Genomic DNA, 23,460 nt, shown 5'->3' on the forward strand with positions numbered 1-23,460 from the left:
ACAGAAATCCTGGAATGTGTCGCTCGGCTTCAATCTCCCATCCCAAGTCCTAAACAAATCAAACCTATACCAGGGTCTCTGGCATGCACATCAAGACCGACAGGCAGAGGGGGTGAGAGATTTTGCCAAGTCCTTCTTGATCATCACATTCATCATCTAAGTGAAGGACTACCTGTTCTCCAGAGGGCGTGCATGTAGGAATTTTTCCCCGTCTGTAAATTCTTAAGGTGTGCCGGACAGATCCCCCTTATTTTACAGCCTCCTCCTGATCGCCCCCCGAAAAACCACCCCTCCGTCGGGACCCATGCAGTAGTATGCGTCTTGATGCAATATTAATGAGCCTGGATGGAGAGTCATAAAAAGTGATAGGTTTTTGCGATTGTAAATTATAAATCGCTATTGATTTTTCCCCCTTGCACTAGCGCGGGAGGCTTATTGTAAGACACCACAGGCGAAGTGCACTTTTATCAGATTAGGGCCGGAGTCTCCTATCAAATATACATGAGGGAAAGAATGCATTTATAACATTTATAACACCCAGGTACAGGGACAGGGCTTGGGGACCAGGGAAAGAAAAATAAAATGAATGAAAGGTGATGAAAGAGGAGATTCAGGAAGTGAAAGAAAAGCTGTTTCTCCTGTAGTAAACATTTGTAAGGTTTCTCACGTCACTCTTTCTAACAGACATCTACCTGCCTGTCGTTAGCTGTGTAGTAGAAAGAAAGAAAGATCACTTTATTGGCCATATACAATTTCTTGTATTAGGAATTTGTCTTTTGGCCTACCCGAACTTGCTCTCCATGAGACACACAGACAGGGAGAGAAGGGAGAGAGCGCAGGGTCAGCCATTTTATATGGTGCCCCTGGAGCAGTTGGGGTTAAGGCCCTTGCGCAGGGGCCCAACGGAGTAGGATTTCTCTGCTGGCCGCGGGATTCGAACTGGCACCCTTCCAGCCACAGGCGCAGATCCTTAGCCACAGAGCCGCCGCGCCGCCCTGCTCACTGTCCCTGACTCCTGCCTGTGGCCCCGTTCCCCAGAGGAACCCCTTTCTACCCGAGAAAGCCCCTATTTAAATTCTCTTTTAAACATCTAAACTCCACACCTGACCTTCGGCTCAGATCTCACAGAGGCAGCGCGCTGTCTCATCCCAGATGTCTGCAGCGTCTCTCCATGGGAGTAGGACTTCTTTTTGAGGGTTTTCTAAAGTCAGCGCTGACGATTCTGTCTCAATGCAACGGTTGTATAATGGATGTAGACACAAAGGTCCAGGCATTCTGTAAACACTGTGCTGTGACGATTACAAGCGCAAACAGATCAGCGCAGCATGATCATGGTAAATACTACTACTTTGAGCAAATGTCAGCTGCACTCGTGCTGCTGTCCTGCGCCACCAGCTTCCACCCTCTTCCTCCCCGTGTTGTGAGTGCTAACAGCCTTGTTTGAAAGCACTCCACGGGGCCTTCGTAATGCCTATTGGCACTCGTTGTGTAAACACTCAGCCACTTCCCCACGCCCCCCTCCCTCCCTGCCCCCTCTCATTTCCAGCTCTCTGTCCCCCTCCATAGAAATCTCAAGTGCCACTTAACAGGGGGAGACTGGGGCCCGCGCCAAAGACATTGTTTGATTTTTACAGGACCGTCACATGTGTCAGTGTAAACATCGCTGCTTAAAAGGAACGCGACAGACTTCGCTTGGAAAGCCTCCCCCGCTTCCAGGCAGCGCCCAGCGGGGGAACCGCTGCGCCGCGCTGTTTCGTCGCCGGGCGCACCGAGGCCCCGCTGCCGCTGGGAAGGCGCCTGTCTCCCAAAGCATGCTGGGATTGCTGCCAGAACGTCACGCGGATGCAAACCTCCGGGCGGTGAACCCTCTTCGGAAGGGCCCTACCTGCCCGGAGAGCACTGCTGCTTGACAGCCAGGAAATGGGTTTATTGTGCACCAGGGGAACGGCAGAGGATCGCGTGGAACGAGCGAACTGCCCAGCCATGCTGTTAGAGCCCTGGCCTCTTTCGCGGGAGGGGATCCTCAGATCAATCAGGCACTAGCAGCCCTGTGAGTGAGTGAGGCACGCTGCATAGCCACCTTCCTCATGTTCTCATGGAAAGCACAGTGGATTTATCGCAGAAGCATGGCGATACACAGTGAGGAATGCATTGCTTAAAGAACGCATGCCAAAGTCATGTCCCAAAGTCCATACAAAGGAAATGAAAAGTCCCCGATGACAGTTAAGAATTGAGGTATCCCTTCCCTTTGAGCGACTCTTCTCACTCCAAATGCAGCGAAAGACCATTTCAAAGTACCCCAGGATCCACGATCACTTAGCTCCCTCGGTGTGTGTGACTCGAGGCGGATGCTGCATATTTTGTGCAGTTAATGTCATAGAGACAGGGGTTTCAGGCTAGACCTGCCTTCATTAAGAGCTTGCAGCTATTTTAACACCGCTGCTCGTCTGACAAGGCAGACACATCCTGTTGCGAGAAAAAAAACCCGGTGTAGCTAGCACCTAGGAGCACGCCGACGGTTGTGCCAAGCCTCTCCCGGAGCTAAATAAATCCATTCGGGTTCAATTATGTACTTCTGTAATTTAAAATACGGCGCGGGGCGCGGAGCCAAAAAATCAAAAAAGTTTCTTCTCCGCGTACAGTCAGAGGAGATGTCAGCCTATATGCTGTGACTGCACTGCTTTTTCCTCCCGCGTTCAAGTACCATGTGTTGCTTGTCGCTTCATTAAAAATCATCAAACCCCTTGAGCTGTTTACTATAGACTGTGGCGCCGGGGCTCCATGTCAACATAAACAACAGCGCGGCACTGGAGAAGGTGTCAGACTCGCTGCAAAAGGCCCGTTTTGTGCGCGTCGGGCCTGCTCTCCGCCAGCGCCACCGCGCCGACTTCACAGCCCCTCGGAGAACAACAGGACTGCCGAGCTGAAACAGCTGCCGAGTCAAACACAGACGGCTCGTGGGGGGTGGGGGGGTTTAGAAGCCTCTTTTGCACTTCCTGCCATTTTTCAACCGGTCGGGTATAAAAATGGATCAATGGCACGCGTGTAGGGATGACAAAGAGAAGCCAGCTCAGAAAACGGTACCGCAGAGCAGAGGGAACAAGTACACTGATGGAAGGGAAAGGAATATGAAAACGGCCACATTGCTTACTATCGAAACTGCAACATTTTGGCACAGAAATCCACATAGAGGAAATGCAGCAGAGGCATTGACTATACACCTGTGATATTACTCGCTCACTGATAAAGTACTATGATTTGTAGTGCATTTCCTGGCTACTGCTGGAGCATAGATCAGCTTCAGTCCTGGAAATCTAATAGTGGGACTTTTTATTTATATATATATATCATGTTATTAATTTATAATAAATTATATAAATATTATTAAGACCTGTACAAAAAGGTGAATTCTAGCCCGGGATCGGGACCTCACCCACACATGGAAACAAATGTGGATATTTTTGTAATCCATTACAGTTACAAACCACTTGTGTAAGGGATTATTAAAACAATGTGGGGCACAGCTGTTAGGAAGTAAGCCGTTACTTAATAAAGTAACCAATATATAGTATAGTAGAACTGGAGTGTATTATAGTAAGACTACATAGGTTACTGTAGCTGATGCCTTTTTAAAATGATTTCCCTACAGATCCTTGTTAATTTAAAAAGGTAATTCCTTACACAAGTAACTTGCAACAGTTGAGGATTATGGATTACGTTTCTAAAGCAACTTTCTCTCACAGTGAAAAGATCAATTTGAAGCTCGAAGAACGTGCCCAGGTCTCTTAAAAAACAGGAACAGGTATTTTCTAGTTAAGAACTGACAGGAAAAAAAAGCTTCAGAAAGCAACATCGTGGATATAAACGACTAAACGGTCTGAATAGAATGGATAAGTCATCTTTAAAGAAAGATTTCCCTTTCCCACCTTTTCTAAGATTCTTTTAATGCTTCTATAGAAATGCTAATGGATAAGAACATTCCCAATCACGTTTCCTTTGTCCGAGAGGAGCTCTTAATAGAGGGAACAGAAATGAACTCTTCATCCTTTGTCCTTGCAAGGGAATAAATGCTGACGAAACACTAAAAGCAGAGTCAGATTTAGGAAAGCAGAAGGAAACGGAAGTCTGTTTCTCACACATTCCACCTCCATCACCTGGGCAAACGCATCCCCCAGCTTGCTCCAGGAGAGTGTCCAGATCCGGCCACCAACCTGCCTGATCTGCGCTGAATTAAGAGCCAGAACCAAGCCACTCATGCAGAATATGAGCTAAAGGTATCAAGGACATCCAAAACCAGGCTGTATTATTTTTAAATCCCCTAAATCAATGATTAAATGACATAGTTATATACGTACTGGCTTAAAAGAGACACCAGTTTGGACACTGGCCATGAGCAGGGAGGGCGTATTCGTAAGTTGGCCGCGTCATCCCAGCTGCAATTTTTGCACACAACACGTCACTCCCGAACTGGAACAATTCAGACGTGACACATGTCAGACGCTCCTTGGGTAGAACGGCGTTAGTGGCAGACAGGCTGCCTAACAATGCCAACCAAGTCCCTGCGCGTATGGACAGCCGTCTCATTTAGAAATCACAAACACACAGGCATCGTCGGCTACAGATTCTAACAGTCACCCTCCAGTTCCTTATGATCACCTCACAGGGGCTCCAGTAAGCAGTAAGTATAGCAGGAGGCGCTGTATGAGAACCACAGCTATCACATGACTCAAGAGCCTGCAATTAATCTCAGTTCTCTCCGCCACACTGTACTACACCACCAGAACATACAGCCCGATTTTTTGGTACTTCATACATCTGCAGAATAATTAACTTCATTAAATTGTTTCTTATAAAACTTTTTTTAATCTTTATTATTTTTTTTTGCGTGTTTGTTTGCGGTAATTGTATTTCCCACCACTGCTTAATCCAAATAAATTCAGCTTTATTTCTCGAAGCCGTTCACACAGTAATTTACATTTCTCATTAGAAAGCGAGGCCCTTCTGCTGTAGGGTCAGAAGGAGAAAATAAGAAAGTAATGAATATAAGTACAAAATATTACATTGCCAATTGGATGTTCTGCAAGGTAATATTGCACATAGTTAACTAATAGAACAAGTGATTGCATTTCTATGTTGCTGTGTTTTAAAGTGAAAACTTAATAAAGGCCTAAAACATGTTTCTGTGCAAGATATCTGGTAGCAAAAAAAGAAAAAAAAAGTCATCCTTTTATGGGGTTTATAACGAAACTTCGGGAAGGGTAACAATACCCAAGTTCAATCAGACTCGGCTGTCAGAAATTAGCACTCACTCCTTACATCATTTCCTCTCCTAAAACTTTATAAGTACTAAATGTGACCCCCTTCTCTCCCTCACATATTTCCTTTTGCATCTCACCTCCACCTCATCTCCACCTCTCAGCCGCCCCCCCCCCGTCACTCCGCACTCTGCAGGGGGGGGTCCCAGCCTCCTCGTCCCCTGGCCAGGAGGTCAGCCCTCAGCCAAGCGGGTTAAACCTCATTTTGACTTGACTAAACACCCCATCATCCTTTCAGTACACATAGTTTGTGGGCTTTGTTATCCCTAGTGAACTTCGTGGACGTGAACTTGAAAGTTTCTGAAAGAGAGACGTAAAATGGAAACGGATGACTCAAACAGAACCCATCCCTCCAGAGAAGCGCCTTGCCTCTTTTTATACTTTCAAAGAAACGTTCGGTTTCGCCCCCTGGTTCAAATTGGGAAGATCGAGTCCAAGCCCACTTTTCATTTTCTGCCTGCCTTCTCTGCTTCTGGAATACATTTCATGAAGACTTTAGATGCCAGCCAGGCTGGCACAATGCTCCGCCAGGTCAGTCCCCCACACGTACAACACACATTCACCCAGATGGACATACCTTGCCTGCTATTTGGATATTCGGAACAAAATCCTTTTAAATTAGTCAGCGTTCACTGCCCTCCTCTCAAAGATCTGAATGTTAATACATCTGGGTTTCGGACAAGCAGAAGGGTGTACAGCCTCTGAGGAAGTCCAGCATGCGTCTGCAACAACCTACTTGTGACACTCCTGTCGTTTTCCTGAAACATTAACAGCATGACAATGGCGCGGGCGATTATTCCAAACAAGGGAAAACACTATACAAATCCGTAATCTTCTTTGTGTGTGGACCTCCAGTGTGGTCTCCACCCCCGTGTACCCCAGATACCTGGGGAAACAAGGTCACGTACTCACTGGGCTTCACTGGCCTCATTTATCAAGGATTCAAATCAGTATAATTAACTGTATGTTTTCTTCCTGAGATAATTTTCTCCTCCCAGCCTCTAGCACCACAGCCTTGTCTGTGGGCTGCAGTATCTGTTTCCAATATTAGCGGAATGTTCTCCAGAGTGCTATCGATTGGGCAGTGATGGGCTGCAACCAGACACAAAACTAAACTAATTAAGCCCTGAGCAGGAAGAATGCTACCTTCAATACCGCTGGAAAGCACATTTAATTATTGTGTGGGTACAACAACGCGCAGATGAGCACAACGCTGGGGCAGAGAAGGGAAAAAAAAGGGCATGGCAGGGAGTATTGAGTACGAGTGGCCTTAGCTGTTGAGATTTAGTATCAAGTGTGAGAGATCTCGGAGGAACAGGAGAAAAAGAGTGAGGAGATCCTGCCCTCGTTACTCATATTGGTTTGGGAGGTGGAAGGGGAGGGAGGAGGGTCGCCGTACAGTGTCATATATTACCATACCAGTGTTTCCTGTTTTTTTTTCAGTCTATCTCCAGTTTTAATCTGCTTATTGATGACAAAAGCTCCACTGAAAGAGAAGAAAAAGCAACCAAAAAAAAGGTTCCAACTCATCACAATCATGGCCATTTTGAAAGCAGTGACTCCTTCTGCAAAGCTGGGGTGATAATGCCCCACCATCCCTCCAAACAACAAGAATCTCAAGGGCAGGTTAATAGAGATGATAACACTTGTGAAGGAAATGCAGAACAGTGTCACGCCAGCAATTTATTACTCACAGTTCAAAGTATTGCCTTGTTAAGAGTACGACGGTCTGGTTAAGATGCAAGTCTAGCACACAACCTCAGCTGAATACGAATAAAGAATCAAGTCTCTCACTAGTGATCCCTTAGATATACCCTATATATTTGCTATTGCTGAGAGAATCCAGGCAAGTTATCATAATATTCAGAATTCAAAACAACTACAAAAAGCAGACACAAAGGCACCAACAAGATTCCCTTTTTTTCCTGTCAAATCCATCCGAGCAGGCGACTTGACGTCGCTCTTCTTTTGCGATAGAGTCATCTGGCCTCTCCATCCGCCCGCGTGCTGAGCACGTCACGATCTCACACAGCCCACGGCCTCCTGGCCATCCAGGCTGCAGCTGGACGGTTGAGGGTTCGAATCTAGACAGGGCGGCGATGCCCCCCTCCCCTCGAGCAAGGTAATCTGCTGTATAAACGGGGACGAACGCGAGTCACTTCGGATAAAAGCGCCAGGCGGATGAATTAATCATAGGTCAGGAGCCGCAGAGTGTGGGTTCCGTTTTCAAAACTACTTGAAAGGCGTCTTTCTGTTCTTTTTTTTTTCCCTTGGCTTGCTGCTTCGTAGCTCCCTTCCACCTCTGATCTCCACAACCTGCCAGGCTGCCATGAAAAATGCTGCATAAAACAAGTGTCGGACTTGTGATCTTTAAGCACTGCGAGGCTGTAGAACATCAACTTTGACTCTCGTAAGCTCCCCAGATTAACAGGTAGGGGGAGAGAAAAAAAAAGTAATAGGTCATTAAAATGCAGCATCACAAACTCCATTACCAGCTTGCTCTGAAATGAGTTTCTAGTAAAAGAGTGTAGTATTTCTCAGATGCTACAATGCACCGAAGAGTCATTTCTTTTTTTTTTTCCTAAGGTCTTTGGCCACACAACATCTCAGTCCGCCTCCCACCTTCTCAGTAATAGCCTTTTTAATATTTTTAAGCGACGCACGCTGCAGTAATGGATGGTTTTCTACAAATACTGACAAGCGTTCTTGTAGGACCAGCGATGCTCAGAGAAAATAATGACAGTGGGAAAGGAAACTGTGTTCAACTGATGACACTGGTGCCAAAGCACCATGAAATGCGGTTAATTAAAGTAGGCAGGACCAATTCTGAGAGGAGTCACGTTAATCGGCCATAAGATGACACCAATAGGTAATTATTTTCTTCGATGCCATCCGTGTCTTCTGAAGCAGTTCACCCAGTAGAGCCAGTTTGTGCATCAGACACCCCCAGACCTTCAAGACATCGGTGTCTGCTCCAAAATAAACAACAATCACTGCAGTTTATGCAGCGATCCATCACGGTTTCCTTGCACGAAAAGAGAAAACCCGATTAAGATGCTAACATCTCCCGTGCTGGGCCACGAAGGCCTCAGTTTATCAAATCAAAATCCGAATTGTTATTTTTTTTTTCCAAATAAATAGCTCAGGTTATGGGAAAAAAAAAAAACTTGTTCTGTATTTTTCCATTCTATGTTCCTGAATCAAAACAGCACAAAGGAGCAAAAGCAGAAAAAAAAACCTGTTGTTAAGAAAACTGATGCTCTGGCTCTGTCAAAAAAAACATACGGAGGCCAAGAGAGGATAATATTTGGCACCGTCTTGACATGTTTGTCATTTGAAAACTATTTTTGCAAAACCCTAAAAAAAAACAAAACAAACAATCCTCCAGCTTTGCAATTTAACTGTGTGCCCTTCACGGAGAGAGAGGGAGAGGAGGAATGTGGCGAGAGAAGTTATTTTCAAAACAGAACAGCAAAACAAAAGCTGAAAATACAATTGTGTTGTTGTGGCTGTTTAGTTTGTGAAAACATGAAAATATGTTTAGCACATTTAACCCCACTGATTTTTATTCTTTGTTTTTAAATAGAACCACTCTGCTGCCCTCACAGCCCTTCCCCAGTTCAGCAGGGGGAAAAAAACCCACTTTACTTAGCACATCACACAGAAAGCCTTCTCATGAGTTAAACACGTTGATGAGAGAGAAATTGTGTTAATGCTGCATGGAGCGTTTTGGCAAATTAACCCCCTTCAAATTTTTCCTTCCTGTGAAAACTTCGTAAGACACGGTATTTCTCATTCAAGTGAATCGGTGAGGATCCAGCCGGAAATTTTCTGGGGGGAGATCGATAGGCTGATCAAGGTCAATGCAGAGTGGTGCCCCCTTCACTCTGTCCTGTGGGTGGGAATTCTCTCTCGCTGGTCTCTGCTTTGGTCTGACACACATCTCTGAGCCACTGAGCCATTGTGGAAAGCCTGCAAAGCTCAAATACCCTGCAGGGGAAAGTGAGCTCCACTCTCATCCATCCATTTTCTAAGCTCTTGTCCAGTACAGAGTTGCGGAAGAGCCCCAGCCTATCCCAGCAAGAAATGGGCACAAGGCAGGGCACACCCTGGACATCAGTCCACTGCAGGGCCACACAGACGCAAAGGAGCCCACACTCACACCAGGGCCAATTTTCTCAGAAAATCACACTTTGGACTGTGAGAGGAAACTGGAGCACCCAAAGGAAACCCACACGGACCTGAGGAGAACATGCAAACTCCACACAGACAGCATACCCCAGGCGTGGAATTGAACCCAGGCCCCCAGCGCCCGAGAAAATGCAACACTAACCGCAGTGCCACCATGCCACCCACAAGCTTGACTCATCCCATTCAGAAATCTAGGAGAATACTTTTACATGTAAAGTTCCACATGGATACCAAACAAACAAACCATTCAGTTATCCCACTAGCACACTGTGGCTTTTCTTTCTGTCCTGTTGTTTCAGTGGGGATCTTCAGTTCTCACATGTACCCATCTGAAACCAGTCTATCACGAGCCTCTGCTAATGGAAACCAAATGTGTACCCAGGAATTGTGTAACCATAGCTGTGCAGTTCTTGGCAGCATTGCTGGACTGGGGCACTCTCAGACCAATTACACTGTATTTATTTAAAATACCAGCAGTGCAGTTGATCCTTTTGTGCTAAAGCTGGGAAACATATATATATACACACACACTAATCGAGAAGTTATGCCAAGGCAGTGAGAAAGATTAGACAGGTTCTTTCCTCTGCTTGTAACAGACAAATTAAGCCATCGTTTCGAAAATTACATTCTTTGTGCTGATTGTTTAACATGGCTATTCTGCTGAGATTCTTTTTCTTCTCAACTAAAACAGTTTGCTAACAAGTCTGACATTCATACTTTGCCTTGAGAAAATTATTAATCGTTTCACTGTTTGGATTACTACTTTTCCTGCTCTTAAAATGTCACTTAATCTAACCATTTTCCTTCATGGTTTCATTAATTGGTGGCATTTTCAAAGGACCGCAATGTATGTGAAAGTGATGTGGAGAGATTTAATAAACGGATTAATTAAAGATTTGATATGCATTGTAACTTAGTTTTCTCTGGCACAATGAAGAAAAATCACATTTTCTGTGTCCTATTTATAGTCTATTGTACACGTGCATATTTATTGTAAGAATTCCAGAAGCTGCAAACGAATCATTCTTTAGTTGAATCTTAACAACAGGAGGATGAAGCTGTGAACTTATTTCTCTCCTTCCAATCAGTTTGGACTAAAGATCTGAGGGAAAGGCGTCACTTATTCTGCTGTGAGACATGCATATCTTTAACAACACTTTTGTTTTTTTAATAATCTTTGACACATTCAAAGGAAGCTGAACTGAAAGTTTTCTCTAGGCAATTCTTTTTTTCTGTGTTTTTAAATTTACACCTTGCTTCAAATTTACTTCCACCTAATACATGTTATAGGCAGGGGGTGATTAAGGACTGAGCTGTCAATCATTCACCACATTAGATTTGTACAACAAATGTTTTTTTACAATTTGGGTTGCTAGGCAAATGTTTTAAGAGTGCACTGGATATTTGCAGGCTATTAGTTTGCTCTCTGCACTGCAGAAATGCCAGCGCAGTTTTCCATCTGAACGCAAACCTGATTTCACCCAGAACGTGAAACTTAAGATGCTTCACTTCGGAACTCTGCTTCCACAGCGACAGAGGAAAGAAAACACCACCACCACCACTTCTGATGTGCGGGAGACGAGTGAGTTGCTCAGAGTTATGTTAGTTAATGAAGTTCTTGGATCCAGATTCCTTTAGGATATGGTTTTTATTTGGAAAATAAACCCACCAGTAAAAGACACGATGTGGCGACATTCAAAGAGGCATGAAAAGCAATCTCTTACTCGCTACACAAGAAGTGAGGTTGTGCCCAGGAGGAAATGGAGCTCTGTAGGAGCCAGAACTCAAACCAGTTCCCTAACAATGCACATTCCTCTCATTAGAGTGCGTGCACTGTGGAGGACAGCATCTGTGAATCCTTCACTCCAGGGCAGGACTCAGGCTGCTCTGTGTTAATCAGCACCCACAAAACCGGACTGCAGACCACAGAAAAATACATCCCTCTCCAGAAAAAGAAAAAAACGCTTGAACATAAGCCAAGACTACCATAGTAGGATTAGTACATTTAACTGTCAGAAGTAATCAAAGATAAATATTAGTAACAATCTGGAGGCTGATCTCTACCGAGTGTGTGATGCTTAAGACACAGGTTTATTATTAAGCCAACATGTTTGTGTGTGTTTTTTTTTAATTTGCAGACTAAATAAAGCTGATTTTGAAAGCCAGATCATTGAGGTAAACCCTCAACAAAACAACTGGCAAAACCCTGACAAATGCAGAAAAGGCATCTGCCCCACGAACTGCTCACCAACCGATATCCAGCCTGCAGCTGCTGGGGTTCATGGGAAAACTTGCATTGTGGGAGATGGCATCTGTTGACTGTACCACAATGCCATTGCACTCATTGGGAGCCCATAACTTATAACTTAAACACCTTACTTCATGGTGTGGACGAGTGCAGTAGAAGGAATGGGAACAGTCTGACTTTATCAATGGGAAAAAACAGTTAAGGTGGCACATAACCTGCAGATAGTAAACATCACTAATTGACTAATTGATTAATTGACAGAGATTGAGACAGAACAATCCTTAGTGCACACAGAGCCTAAGCAAATTCAGAAAACAAGTCTAGGGAAGACAAAATTCTCAAACACAGGAGTCCACCATCCTGCAGGGAAGTGTGCTCATGGGGGAGGTGGAAGGTCAATGCATTTACCACTTACACTCTGTGTTTTCTTTCGCCGAGGAAACACTTTAAAAATCGCGAGGCAAAAACATGAAGAGATCGGAATGAAACATGCTCTTTTTTCAAGCCCAAAGAGCAACAACTTTGTGTCGCTTTAGATTACAGCTTGACAAACAGATTGGAGAAATGAGATTTGTTAAAAAAAAACAGTGGTCGTAAATAATTGGCACAGCAGGCCGGGAATTATTTTAAGTGATACACAAGGAGCTGTAAGTGACTAAGAGACCAATAAATCTGTGTTAGTTTTATCCCCCAGTCATTCAGTTCACACAGAGCAGAGCAGGGCCTCCCTCCCCCGAGCATGACCTGTCACTCAGGCAGGCTGTGCGTGTGTGAGAGAATAATACTGATCTGAAAAAATAAAAAGGCTACATCTCACGCCTGGCATGTAGCACAATTAAATCAAATTTCAAGCCACGGAGGCTTTCGACAGCCTTGTGCTTTCTTCACATGTAATGACACACCCCTCCTGCCTTTTTTGTTCTTGCACGAGGTTTTCAAGGAAATTCGTAAACATTTGGTACAAACGCAAAACTGTCTGGCTCACTCACTGAAATATCGAAAATCCCAACTCTGAGCCCCCAGGTCCGGTGAAAAAAAGGAAACCTACAGCTTCGGAAAAGGGGAGTTCTGCCTTCGCCACTGACCTCGTTGTGCTCTTATGCCCATGTTTATTCTGAGAGGACGCTGGGGAGTGCACGGCCCTCACTGTGCGGAGCTAAGTTCGAGTGGGGAGGTACTTTGGTAAGAGGAACAAACCAAGGCTGATTCCATGCTGAGAAGCAGAAAGAGCTCTCACTCCTGAAGACGATGCTGCAGCCAAACCAATTTCTTATTTCTACTCTCCAGCACAGAATGAACCACAAACTGTTCCTCTTGCTGTTTTACCTGTACCCTGACATGAAACCAAAAATAATTACAGGACAACTGTTGCAGCTTTTCGCTCCCATTTAAAAGGGCTTATTGCCGGTAAAAATTCAGAACCCTGACGACACAAAAATAACAATCTCCTCTACGTCGTCTCTTTCTGGATTTGCTCCGTTTCTAAAATTCCGATCACCTGCCACTCAGATCTTGTCGCCAAAATGTTTTTACACTCTCACACACAAAATGGCAAAGCTACCTGGAGTTTTCACCATGTACCATTTCTTTTTCGTATCTTACGGAAAAAGTCCCTTTAATTCTAAAAGTAAGTAGTTTTATTCCCATCACATTTTTCACGTGCAACTTGCTCCCTCAGCTGACCTGAATAAGAAGACTTATAAACAAGAGGCGGATATCTGGCCCAGCTGGCCTGTTTGGTAGTTAGGAGTGAATCCATCCAAGGGTCTCATCCTCATCTTTAATGATGCCGTGGTATCGGCTTCAACCACACTGCTGTCCCACACCCCCACAATCCTTTGTGCAAAGAAGTGCCTCCTGTCCTGACTTGAAGGATCTCACCCAGCTGTGTCTGAGTATCAGTTCCAACCAATCTGTCTGGGAAGCTCGCTCCACACTCCCACCACCCTTTGTGTAAAGCTCTCGCTTTTAGAAGCCCTTCCAAGCTGTTTCCTCTTGTGTCCCCTGGTCTCGTGTTCATGAAAGTCGGGGTTCGGCCACCCTGGACCTGTCGTCTCAGGGAGTCAAGGTGACGGGCAGCGGCCCCAGCAGGCTCAGCCTCGGTGCACAGGCCTGCGACGGCAGCTGCAGCCGGCCTGCCTTCCTCTCTCTCTCTCTTTCTCTCTCTCTCTCTGGGGCCAGGCTGGGCGCGGCGTGAAGGTCAAGCGCCGCGCGGGGGGGAAACAGCGGCCCTCCCGCCCGCCGCACGGCGCACATTTTCCTTGTATTGTCATCCCAGTGATTGATAACGCCGTCCGTTAACGCGAGACGATTGTCGGCTTTTCCGGGACAAATTATAAAAAGAAACAAAAGAAATCGACACGCCCTGCTTCGTCGAGGGGCTCGCTGGCCCGAGTGGGTTGAGTCTTTTTCTGCATTTGAGGAAAACAAACATAGAAAAACATCCAGGTTTCCCTACTCCCATTCTCTCGCACACTGCATGGCAGGACTGAGCAGATCTATATGACTTTTACTTTTTTTGTTGTTCAAATTTTTTTTTCCAGTTTTTTCTTTTTTTTGTGCTGTTCTGTTTTCCTCTTAAATGAATCCTGGAAAATTCTCCTTTTCCTTCCCAGGCCTCGATGTTGCCAAGGCTGTGCGAATCCGACAGCAGGCTGCCCTTTTTTCCACCATGATCTGCAGGGAGGGACTGTGTTAAAAGTCCCGGCACCAAGACATTTTCAGCAAACAAACAGAGACTGCATCCACCGCTGTTTTGACATTCAGGAAACTTTTTGTTATTTTATTTTTTTCTGTTCGCCAGCAAGTTGGAGCCCCTGATCTTTGAAGCCTGGTCATGTGGGAGCTGGTCTCTGCCAGCCTCACTAACGGAGGGAGGTTCAGGCTGGGAAACCTTTTCTGAAAGCGCAACCTCTTTGGTATCAGTACCCTATAAGCCCAAGATTTGTTCTCCTCTTCAAAAAAAGCAGACACCGTACAGATAAACAGAGAGGTACAATCCACGCGCCCAGAGTCAATAATAGAGTGCTGTGTAACTTTAATATACTGCGTCTCTAATAAGTGCCTGGTCTGATTTATTATCTTTTAAAAGTTGTGTTTATGAAATCAGGTCACAGCACAGCTCCCAGTCCCCTACAGTGAACAGGAAACCAGGAACTGCTGCAATGCTGGCGCTGTGCCACTGGGAGTAAAGATTCAATCTGACCGTAATAGAAGGTGATTATTGAGGACTAGCAGGCACATGATGGATGCCTTCCTGTGAAAAACGACAGCCATGCTCTGTGTCAGCTGCCTTCATGTTGCTCAAATGATACAAAAGCCCAGAGTTTTTACTTAATGTATTCCATGAGTTGTTGTTTTTTTTGTGGGGTTATGGTTTTTTTTTTCCTGTATCTGTGTAATGCTAAATGCCTCTACTGATTTAACGGACCAACAGCTACAATTAACACTGTACAACCCAAATGCTTTAGCACAAAATTCATTTACTGGGTGTAAGATCTACTCAGTCATTTACTGGACTTTAGAGCAGAAGTTCAGGAAAGTGACACAGGCGCCAATTATCACCGATCCTAGCTGCCAGGCTATAAATACAGGCCTTGCGTCCAGTCTATCCCAGCATTCCTTGCACTAAGGCCCCTTCCTCCACCCCCTTCACCCCCACTAATCCGGCAACCCCTTCAGTTGTTGGGGCGGGAGGTGATTCTCACAGTTCCATCCTCCTGATCTGGCTGACGACCTTCAAGCTGGGCTGCAAGAACACCCCCGATCTGAACTGACTAAATATCAGAGCTGGCTCTGCCCCTCTCCCAAACACACTGATGTAGTTATCTGTACGTCCTGAAGGTTCATCTTCTCCTCCTCTTTGTTCACCGGGCTCCACGTGATGAACCAGTGGCCTCATGCAGTTTCCCTAAATCACAAAAGCTCCAGGAGCTACCCCTACAAAATCCCAAAGCCGGACAGCTGTGCCTCAAAACCAGGCGGGTCAAAGCCACCTATCAGCTAACGTTCTGTGTTTCTGGCTTTTGTATCTGTGCTGGAGTTTGTAGTGAACATGTGGATGGTTGGTAAATTAAGGACAGGAGATTTCAAGCAAGGCGGTCTGAGAGCCTTCCCCAACGCTCGAAAACTGCTCCTAACATTCTCAACCCCGAAAACGAAACCCTGATATATCCCAGCACTGTATGGGGTAAATATAATTAGTGAGAAAGATGCAGCGGAGAAATGCCTAGCAGAAGACAAAGAGAAGTTTTTGTCTTGCCACAAAAAGCCAAGATTTGTTTTGCAGGTACTGTACCAGCCTCAGGGTCTGGGGCTTTCATTGCTCTTGTAAAACTGCTGCGTTAACGTGAGCCATTATGGTCCCTGAAACACAAGCAAAAGCACAGCTGAGAAACGACAGGCCCCTGTTTGTTGCCTGAGCCCTTCGGTACAGCCCCCCTCGAATCCACCCCCCCAAGCCACAAAAACATACATTCCACTCAATTACCTCACAGTTAAAAGATTTAAAAGCACATCCTCTGGATCTCCTCAGGCCTGCTCCTGAGCTCGAGCCAGGGTCCTCCTTCACAGGAAGTAATCCAGAGGCGCAGGGAATTCATCACTCAAATCCCCTAAGTGTCTGCCTCTGATACACTAACAATCTCTTCACCTCTCTGTCCCACAGTGCGTTTCGCCTCCTGGAACCTCAGTCTGCACTGGGAGCCTTCAGTCAGCCGCCGTCTGGTAAGTACAGACTCTTCGGGACAGCGCGTTATCTCACGATGGGCCTGGCCTTTGCACTCCACACGGCAATAAACGAAATTAAAGAGGACGGAACTCAAGAGCGCAGATTACGAGCTGCAGCAGAAGCTTTTTTTTAAAAAAAAAGGAGGGAAGGGGGGGGGGGGGGACCGATCTCAAAACTCGCAGACAGAAAAAGAGGCTGGAGTAAATCGGTTCTACAGAGGGAGATGCGTATTCACATACGTGAAAAAAAGAAAAGTGTGTTCATTCTGCTGACGCGCTGATGGCTTTTCTGTTATTCGTCTAAATGAACTGCATATTTTTCTCCCCTTTTGGTTTCCGGTGAGGGCTCTGATGGTTACTCTAAAGTCAAGCAGAACCGATTTGTTTATTTATTCATTAAGTATGTAATTATATTCTATTTTTGGTTTACGTCGTTTTAGAAGGGTGTATGATCATGAGCTTAAACCCTATTTTAAGAACAAGGAGTCCTAGTCAAGACTGGGCTTATGTGGGAGGCATTTTCCCTGACGACCTGAATCCCCCAGCTTTGCCGAGTGTGTGCGTTCCCACACCTTAACCAACAAAGCAACAAACGTCACCTGAAGTGGCGTGTAAGTGATACAAAGCTTTGCTTCCCAATGATCAAAAAGCCAAGGCAAAAAAAAAAAGGACAATTGTTTTTTGTGTCCTCCCGCTCAAATGTTTCTAAGTAGGAGGGGACAGAATATAGAGGTTGATTAAGGACAGTTTTTCCCCTGCACAGCTATGCACTGTGTGTGAGAGGGGCAGGTCTTGGGAAACAGTGAATTAAGTGTCGAACACTCTCAATATGCTCTGACATCACGGACCTATGAACTGCGCAGTGTAAGTATGATGGAGACTGTAGCAGCTACAGAAACATCGACTTCATTTACAGGAAAATTACTGAGACAGCGCCCACTGGAGTAGGATGTCCACTGGAACAGGGCTGTGCCACTCCAAGTTCTTCACCTCACATGCTCAGCCTGAAAAATCGCCCACGAACCCTCGAGGAGACTGTGGGTCACTGGAGCCCAAACTAGAGGACGCCTTTCTTGTGGTTTGACAATCCACACCAAACCAGAAAAAAACAATGCTTTTGGGGGCCTGTTTTTGAATTTGTGAGCGTAGAGTTTGGTGTGCGCCTGTGTAACAACTGAGTTGTACGATTGTGTTTGTACGTGTTTGTGCGGCACGCGCGGGGGGGGCGGGGGGGGCTTGTGTAACACTTTGTGCTAAAAATGAACCTAGCGAGCGAGTGTTTTGCTAAGGAAGCTGCAGGCGAATCGACTTCCTGTCACTGCGAGTGTCTGATTTCTGTGGTGCGCGGTGTCCCGGGGTCCGGCCAGATGTGGGCTGTGAGTCGCTAGCGGAAGCCCAGGTCGCAGACCCCCCGCTGTAGCGTCCTCGTGATAGCTGGCCTGCATCCTCAGATAGTATATTTTTGTTAGCCAACCGCCCGGAAGCCCTCTGCCACTCGATTTGTGTTTTTGATCCTCCTGTAGCTTTTTCGGGACATGATGACAGCATCTCTACATTTTCTGTTTGCTTTGGGGTGGAGGGGAGTGCAGGGATGGGGACGGGGGGGGAGGTAGAGGGGTCTGGGCAGATTCCTGTCCTGATATCTGCTGTGATGCAAGGGACCGAACCCTGCCCACACTGGCTTCTATTTTAAGGCTCATTTTTGTTCCATTTCTATTGTCGCTGGAGAGCAGTGCTTTACGGCTTTGGTATGCATTCTATTTTTATGAAGATTTCTGTTACATTTCTGTTTCGTTTTACTCATTTCACGGATGGGTTTTTTTTTTCGAAGACAAACGTTAATAAAGACTCCAGACTGGGCTGCACAGAAACATAAGGGGCGCTGATGGCCAGTTTATTTTTATCTCCCCTTGCAGGATAAAAGAAAAAAAAAAAAACCCCAGCTAACTCAGTGTGCCGGTGTCTTGATTTAATTTGTTGTCTTTTCCCCACACACAGAAAACTAAACACATTGGGAAGACAGATTGATGCTTTAAAAAAGGCAGGGATTCTCGTTTTAGTCTCAATTGCAAGGCACTCCAATTACAGGACTGCGTGCGGAAAAAAAAAAACAGTGTTTGCGGCAGTTCTGATCTGACGACATCATTTTCAGCAGAGCACTTAGGAAGCAATATCTGTGAAGAGAATGTCCAAACAATTCTGAGATGTGTGAAAACAAAAGACCGTTGTGACTGGCACAGCCGCGCGCCGAAAGAGAGTTGTTGTTGGGTTTTTAGTTTGCCTCATTTGAAAAGCAAATTTGTAAAAGATCGTGCGGCGGGAATTTTGGGGGGGGGGTTCTGGTACTCGTCGCCCTCTTGCCTGTTTCAAAGCAACACCCCTTTATCGGGGTCTCAAGACAGGTCTTGAAAGAGAGAGGGGGGAAGAAACATTTTCCTTGCAGAGAGCCAGCATTTGTGTTTGCAATGAATTTATGATATTCTTCCAAAGAATCCAGGTCAGGAACACATTCTCAATTTGTAACTTGCATTTTGTCTTTAACTAGATCAGGGCTGTAATAAATCAGTGCAGCCTATACTTTATTTATCGGTGGTGTGCATGCTTCTCCCCCAGTTTTAAGAAAATAAACAAGCGCGCTACTGTAAGTTATGGGAACATAAATCCACTGTACTTTTTTAGTAATTTAACTAATTAGCATCTCAGTGTTCTTGTGCACCTAAATTACAGCACATTAAACATAACGGGAAAATAAGCCTGGAAATTTATGATCTCTCATTTGCAATTCCTAAAGCAAAAAACTGTAAATTCAGACTAACTAGCAGCATTATAGATGGGGGGTGTTTCTGAAGAAACTATTAACGAGCCCTGAATTATTTTGTCTGACAAAACTACATCTTTTTAGCATAAATAAAGATTCCGCCGGCATTACTATTGGTTGTTGGTTCTTTTATTTTCACTCCCGACCTCTCTTTCTCATGCGTTTGAAGACTCCGTGTTTTTCTGAAGGAGCGTTCTTGCTGTTTTTCTCTCGTTGCCTCGGGTGAAAACCTGTCTGACACAGGTCTGTCGACGCATGAGCCACAAAGCATCTAACGCAGAGCGGCGCTCAGACTTCTGCACCTGTAATTAGATGGTTATGGGTTCAAATCCCAGGTGAGCCACTGTTTTTCAGAACCCTGGGAAAGGCCCTTCACTTATATCGTTCCAGTAAAATATTCAGCTGCATAAAAGAGTCCAAATGTAAGTCACTTTGCATACAATTGTTAGCCAAATAAATTATTAAGGACTGATAACCCTGCATTGCTAAAACAATGTGAAAAATGCAATAAAAATCATGTAAGGCTACAAGACACAATTAATTAACCTCATGCATTTATATAGCAAAATTATGCTGAGAACCCATCCCAACTAGTACACAGAGAACAGGTTCCAATTCACTCACTACTGAAGTGCAGCCACCACCTGTTTGTTTATTGTTCCAGTAAAATACCCAGCTGTATAAATGGGTACGAATGTAAATCGCTCTGAATAAACGTGTCAGCCAGATAAAGAACTGTAATGCAGGGAAATCTGAATGGAGCTTCGGAACGCCTGCCCACACATTATTCACTCCGTTCTATGTCTACACTGTTCGTTTCTGCAAAGGCAGGCTAGTGCATCACATGCTTCATCAAATTCCTCTGATTCCACACTCCTGCATTTTCTAAAGTCATCAGCTAAAAGGAAACATTGTTTCTGCTACTGCTGCCAATGATCATGATTGAATGTATAAGTGTATCAAACACTTAGATTTACTTGTCTTTTATAGTTAGTCTCCGGATATCAAGAACACGGTAACAGTGTGGATGTAGTCAGCTCCCAGACAGGCCTCTGTATTAAACACAAGAGTCACACACCTGACTACAAGATATTCTCACTGCTACAGCGTAGCAGCCTGGCGTTTCTCTGTGCTTTTACTGCCCATTAAAGAAACCCAGTGTTGAGATGTGTCTTACAGCTTGGAGATCATTAGGACCTATTTGAATGCAGTCAATAGAAGACATAAATAAACCAGTCTTCTCTGTTATCAAATCCCGCAGAGCAAACAGACATTTTTTTTAGTATAACCACTGCAGTTCAAAATACTGTGAATGGGCTGTAATTTTCCAGCAGCAGACATATTTAAAAAAAAGATTTCTCCATGTTTGAGGATAAGAAGGTAACTGCGCAGGAACCTTTTTGGGTTAAACTTCAGGTTCAGTAAGATGAATGCTCAAAGACAAATGAAGCCTTCCTAAACTTGCCTGCTTGTCCAGGGCAAAAGCAGAACTTCTCACACACAGGGCCTACAGGAAGTTTAAGCAGCACAAATTCTCTCCACTGAGAAATCCCAGCTGGCCCAAAACACAAGAACTGAAAGCCAGTTTAGCTGGAACTACTGTATGTCATATGAAAATATGGTTTTGACAGAGACGGATAGATATCTTAGAATGAACATCTTCACAAGTTATGTTAGGTGTTAAGATCGGCAGTTGCAAAGAAGTATGGGAATGAATATTAATTAGCTTCTCTTCCAACCACAACTGTCTTAACTCACTCTGCTTTTTTGTGCATTTGAGGTCAATGGCTAGATATCCAGGCAGATTTGATGAGGCTTACACAAATTCTTTTCTTTAGCAGCTCATTTCAAAGGGATGCCGTCCTTCTGGGGTTAATTGGTACGAAGTCATCATAGGACCGGCCGTCGTAAAAGTCGAAAAAGAAGAGCGATGACAAACGTTCAGCTGACAGACCACAGAAAACAATGCCGAAAGGTCGTTAAGATTTAATTGTAATGGAATTTGTAATTTGATGATGCAATAATCCAGGGATCCAGGAATCTCAGGCTTCAATAAACTACAGTGGGGCAAAGGATGTCATTAAGGTTTTATGGAGAAGGCGGCGGTTGCCCAGGAGACTGGAAGTGAGAGACACATCGGCCACAGAGTCAGAACGCCCCCCCATCACGGTTCTCCAGCACTCTCTCAGCAAACCTACTGAATTCATTAATTGATTAACTGACAGACTGATTGGGTGATTGGTTGGTTAAAGAAAGTTTTTAATTTGGCTTTAGATTCTGTTTGAATGGCACAGTCTAAGCCTGGAATTACAGGTTTTAACGGCCCTTACAAAAATCCAGGGTGTCCCTCCTTTCTTTTTCATGTTCACAGCCGGAAAAGTGGAACGTAAAACAGGAGATGATGGGAGCTGCTTCAGATAAATCCGCGCCTGGTTGGTTCATGTCACCCACGCGGCGCTTGGGCTGTAGTCGTGGTTTTTGAAAGTGGGGCCGATTATTTTTTTTCCCTTGAATGATGTAACGGCAGCGAACATATTCTTTTTAATTGCAGTGCAGCTATTGAAGGTGGTCTGACCTCTTCCTGTGGCGGCACCGTGTCAAATGTGAAAACAGCTCTGGGACCGGCTCATCGGGTGCCTCTCGAATTCGGCTATGGCCACGCAGCAGTGGAACGTGCACAGGGCGGTCTCTCCCAGCAGCGCAGCCCTTAACCCCCTAATCCACCCTGCCCCAGAGCCCCCTGTGAGACCCAGCTCTGAGACGGCTAGCATTACAACACGCACAAGCTCTGTGACTGGACATTACCTTAAAACACACTCCCACTTATCACCCCAAAATTATGACCACCAGATATCCCTTCGCAAGCCGACACACACTGGTATACAGCCAGGTGCATTATTAAATGAAAATGTAACCAGAGTATTAAAGAGGCACATGCATGATCTCACAGATCCTTGGAAATGTCATTTTCATATACAGTTTCTGATTGCAAAGATGGCAGTATCTACCAGTACCTAGGGTTAAAACGTCTTCATTTAAACCTATAAAGATATACTTGGACTGGTATCACAAGCCAAACAGCATTGCCTTTTCTTGGCGATATCATCTTAAATTTAAAGCACGAGGGGTAAAACCCACTTCCGCACATATTCTGAAGTGCTGAAAAGATCAGGAAACGGATCAGCACTCAGGGGCTGTTAGAGATATTTCTCCAGCTCGGGAAGAATGCCTTCCGCCCCCCCAGACTGAGGGGCGCACCGCACTTCTCCAAGAGCCGGCTAAGACCTCTAACCTTTCTTTCCTGGCTACGGTCACGCCAAACCAGAAACAGGCAAACCACAGGCCATGCTTATTAGCACTCGCCACCCCCAACCCAAAACAGCACAGCCATCGCCTGACACACTGCACACCCACTCCAAATCAGCCACAAATGAATAAACCCATATATATAGTAGTGTCCATTTTACTTTTGCAAAAAAAAAACAAACGACTTTTAATCCATTAAACACTTCCAGGTTTCAAGGTGCAATATTTTAGACGTGAAATAAAACTATCCTAAGAAATGGATTATATGCAATATGCATTGCAATATATACCTACATAGAGACGCAGATAAAGCCCGACACACAGAGAGCGACAAATTGATGTAAATCAATAAATAACATTTTGAGGGAAGAATGGACAAAAGGTGCATAAACCACACAAAAATAAAGCCAGAATTTCCCTCATAGCTGTGTGGCTTTTAGCTAACACAAACAGGCCAACAGATGATATTGCAATACGATCAGGGACTGAGGAACGGAGAGAGCTCCACACAATAGGAGCGATCAAACCGTTTTATTAAATTCCAAATCACCTCTATTGAGCTCGGTCATTAAGAATAAATATCTCCTCTCCGGCTTCGCGGGGAAGCCAAAGGATTTTTGCTTAACCTCACGGGGTCATGTTATAAATTCTGGCTGAATTATTCAGCGCGATCGCTAATCAATACAATTTGGCAATATATATATATATTTCTTACTTTTATTATTATTTTTTTGTTTCCTAAAAGGCAGCACGCTGGAGGCGGTAAGCAATTATGGAAATTGGACCCAGGCGGCACTCAATTCCTTTTCTCACCGGAGATCTGCGGCAGCGACTTGACGGCTAATCGATTAGTG

General features: G+C 45.0%; 1 protein-coding gene across 3 annotated transcripts in view; it reads right to left on the reverse strand.

Annotated features, from left to right (window-relative positions):
- The window catches only part of ebf1a (EBF transcription factor 1a), a 194,491-nt gene that overhangs the window by 128,478 nt on the left and 42,553 nt on the right, over positions 1–23,460 (reverse strand). The gene's annotated exons all lie outside the window — the stretch shown is intronic.

This window comes from Lepisosteus platostomus, chromosome 13 (genome assembly GCF_059453375.1).
Source record: "Lepisosteus platostomus isolate fLepPlt1 chromosome 13, fLepPlt1.hap1, whole genome shotgun sequence".
NCBI classification, from domain to species: Eukaryota; Metazoa; Chordata; class Actinopteri; order Semionotiformes; family Lepisosteidae; genus Lepisosteus; species Lepisosteus platostomus.